This window comes from Sebastes fasciatus, chromosome 11, assembly GCF_043250625.1.
Source record: "Sebastes fasciatus isolate fSebFas1 chromosome 11, fSebFas1.pri, whole genome shotgun sequence".
Taxonomy (NCBI): domain Eukaryota; kingdom Metazoa; phylum Chordata; class Actinopteri; order Perciformes; family Sebastidae; genus Sebastes; species Sebastes fasciatus.
Genome location: NC_133805.1, coordinates 26,194,222 through 26,198,382, shown reverse-complemented (window position 1 = coordinate 26,198,382; position 4,161 = coordinate 26,194,222).

The window sequence follows — 4,161 nt, the reverse complement described above, 5'->3', positions numbered from 1 at the left end:
CTTGAATGATGAACTTAAATTTTTACTGATACAATTTAAAGAACATGCAAATCATGTTGAATTATTTTTGCTATTGATTTTTAGTTTACTTTACAACTTGCAGATGGATAGAAATCAAAGCCATACATTTCTGGGAAATACAAAAAACATTCAGCATCTGCCATTGATGCCAAGTTCACACGGAGAAAGGCTAAAAACAAACATAGAAAAAAAAACTGACAAAATTGTAAAGGCCTGTTGTGCAATCTGCACTGTTGTATCTATGCAAAGTGTCTTCTCTCTATATTTGCCAAATTAAAGGGCCACATACATGAATCACCCATATGCAGAAAATCTGTCCATCTGTTAGTCAAATCTGGTCAGATCAGGCATGGAGTATGATGATACTGTTTGACCATCATCTGTTCATAAAGTAACAGTAAAATTCACTAAACTTCACTTGCAGTGACAACTGTTCTGCTGCCATCTTGGGAGTTACTCAATAAAAGGCTAATAGATTGCCAGGAACCTTAGGGTAAGGGTAAAAAGCATTACAGCATTAACTCTAATAATGACTAGAACAGTCATTTGCTTCTCAAACAATACTGATGAACTTATAAGATAGTTAGCTGGACGTTTGCAGCTTACACTCAAGCAGATACACACTGATTTACCCATTCTTTACACTTTTGCTGTTATGGTTTTGGTTTTGTAAAATCTAAAAGACTCCTGTTGTACTTGAGGATGGTTGGTAGTGCGAGTGGGAAGAATGGACCAGCATGCAGGTGTTGATTTTACAGAAAAACATAATTCAGACCGGCCACAAAAAGGAAAAACAAACAATATCATTAGTTTTATCACTTAGGGTTCTCTACAGACAATTAATGAGAAAAATCCTTCTGGTCCATTAAACACTGGAATTCCTCCATTTTCCTGGAGGTTGAAAAAAATAGACCAACCAGTTTGCTGCCTTCCAAGACCTTTTATACCCTGTCACCTGGTATTAATCAAATGTACCCTCTCAAGAGGCATAAGCAAAACAGAAACATTGTTAGTGAAGTAGAGAAACAACTAAACATTTCCTTATTTGGAACTGAAAAACATTACCGCAAGAAAAATTACCCACAAAGACGTTTTAAATGGGAAGCACATTCCTTCTTCTTAAAGGGTCAGACAGGTCAGGGAATTACAATCCCCCTATAGAAAACAGGTGCGAGCAGAAAGACTAAACACACTAAGTGAACAAGCATTTCTCAAAAATCACAGGTCATGTAAATGTTGAACAGCTGAGCGTGAGGAATGTGCACCTTCCTCTCAGCCTACAAACCAACATCAAATCAAGTAAATTACATAGGGGAGGGCCGGTACGAAAGTAATGCGGGGCGAAAGTAACGCAGAGATTTTCCTCAAGCCCATACGAGTCTGATGTGCCAAACTACATCAGCAAATACAGCAGCACGTCTAGAAGTTTCATGAGTCATAGTCATGATCATTTGACAGATTACTTACTACTTTAACAAGTCCTGAAGTTTGACATATCAGAGTTTTTCAGTGTAGCAGCAAGTCAGGTTCAACTGTCAGGAGTCATTGTCGGGATAAAAGTAACAGATGTTTCTCCTGTCCCGCTACACCCTTGTTACTGCTTAAGTCCAACAACAAAATTAAATGTGTTATTATCAATACTTAAATGAATCTGAAGCACTGTTGTATTGTTGCATTTTCTTTAACAGTAATACTGCTCATACTGCTATAAAACATTCGATGAAAATGAAAATTGAAATTGAAATTCAATTTAATATTTTTTTTATAAAGATAAAGGATATAATATGTTTGTAATCACATATTAACAATGACATCGTCAGATATGTTTAATAAAAACAAGAATAATATAAACAATTCAAGTTTATACTGTTGTGTTACTTTTGTACTGACTGACAGGGTCGAAAGTAAGAATGTGCAACGTTTAAGGTCAAATTATACCAAAGTCATTCCACATTTGTAAAAAATAATACCTGGTATTGATAGAATACACATGTGAGTTGTTGATCAGAGCAGAAAATTGTTTCTGTCTGTAATGTTATGTTTTAAAATGAGGTTTCAATTACATTTCCATTTTATCTTTATTGACAGATTTGAAGTCCGTAAAAAACATACAACACAAACAGCAATACATACATTAAAAAATAGAAACTGCCACTTTTTTTTTTTTATAAAAGACAGTTATACCAATGTTTCCATGGGGGTAACTGGTATCGTATAACACTAAAATAAGGATTTGCCAGTAGCATGATAATGGCATTCTGTGAATCATTTAGCCGACATATAAATTTGTTCTCAATAGAGCCTGGAAAGTGTTGACACCAGCATTACAGAACTCTCTTGCACTACACCATCTGGGTTGGGTTTATCTGAAAAGTGTTTGTAATGCCTCTCCCCTATTGGGAGTAGAGAAAATAGGCTCCATGACGACTCCTTATATAGAATTGAGTATTAGTCTTAAACACCGCTTCAAGTTACGATTGGAAATCCAATGGTTTAGTAGAGTTTAGAAATCGGTCAATTGATGTATGAATGACAAAGAAATGGTTATTGAATTATGAGGTTTAAAAAGAAGCTGTTTAATCAGACAGTCACACAGTCAGTGAGTGTCCTGAACAAGACCTGTGATGCCTGCGAATGTCATTCCTGTTTCTCCTCCACTGGGACGACTCCTTGCCATTGCACAGCAGCCACTTCAGTTTCACCCGAGTGCAACGCTGGCATCACTCATTAGGGCAGCGTTGGGGCCCAGAGGGCCAACGAGCCAACTCTCCATCTTTACTTCCTCTCTCTCTCTGCCCGTCTTCCTGCCCCGTCGCCCTCGCTTTCCCCCACCGTCTCCACCTTCAGAGTCCCCACCGTCAGCAGCTCTGGACCGGTGACACTGGAGTGCCAGCCACCAGAGGTGAGACAGCAAAGGTGATACCTGCCAGAACATTCAGCTCATCTCGGTTGTCATGGCAACGTGACCCATGAGCAGAGAAAACCTGAGAAACGCCTCATAGAAAGAATACGACACAGCAAAGAACGAAAAAGAGTCTTATGTGCTCAGTGTTAACACGGACAGGTCATATGGTTTGTAATGTGTCCTCGCAATACACAGATAGACGTGTTAAACCACTTTAGAGTGTCAATCAAGTCGTTCAGATTATAAAAGAAAGCAATATTGGTTATACTATACACCTGCATTCTCCTCTCTTCTGAGAGGATCTTCAGCTTTGCAGGCCTCTAAGGTTGTGAATTGCTGTTTAATTTTACAGCGCTACACGGCAGGTGATGAATCTTTGTTCGCAAAAACGTGCGAGTGAGAAAGTCAAAGTGACAGAAAGTGCAGGAGAAGGATGGAAGGAGACCTTAACGTTGGACCAGCCTCAACATATTGCTACTGCTAAATTATTGACCCTCTCTCCATCTTTTGGTCCGGCAGCTGTGAGGGCCTGTACCTTCCGATTAGCTGCAGAGATGTCAGTGTAGCAGACCGGGGTCTTTGGTCCTGTCATCCTCACTGATGCTTTGTGACATGGCTGTCCCCATCCTGTTTCATATTTCATATGGTGCACCAGACCTGCCTGTCACATCACCCAAGGAGAAAGACAGTCATCAACTTAAAGACGAAGCAACTGGGTTTTTGGATCTATTCAGCTGTCTCTCACTCTGCTCCGAGAAAGTCAAAGACAGTGTAGGTGAAGTTCATGCGGTGCTCTGATAAAGGACGAGGAACAGTCAAATATAACAAACTACAGAATGCCAAATTTATGTTGAAGCTTAAATAGTTACCTTTCTGTTTGAACATAGTTTGACCAAAGAAAAAGTTGGCTCAGGACGGCATTATTTAACTATGATAATGATTGCTGATTGGTGCAGACGTTTGTGTGATCGCAGTAATCATGAACACAACATACCATGATTCCATTGAGCAATGTGGTACATGGGTAACATTCAGCTTCATATCACATGGGGGCAGTATTGAAGCAAGAACTATGAAACACAGGCTTTTCCAAAACAGAATTCAAAAGGTCCATGAGACATTTTACTCAGTGATATTTATTTCCAAACTGCTTGAAATTCAACGCAGAATTATTCAAGATGCGACAAGAATTCATGATTGATGTTTAATTCTACGAATTGAGCATGAATTATATA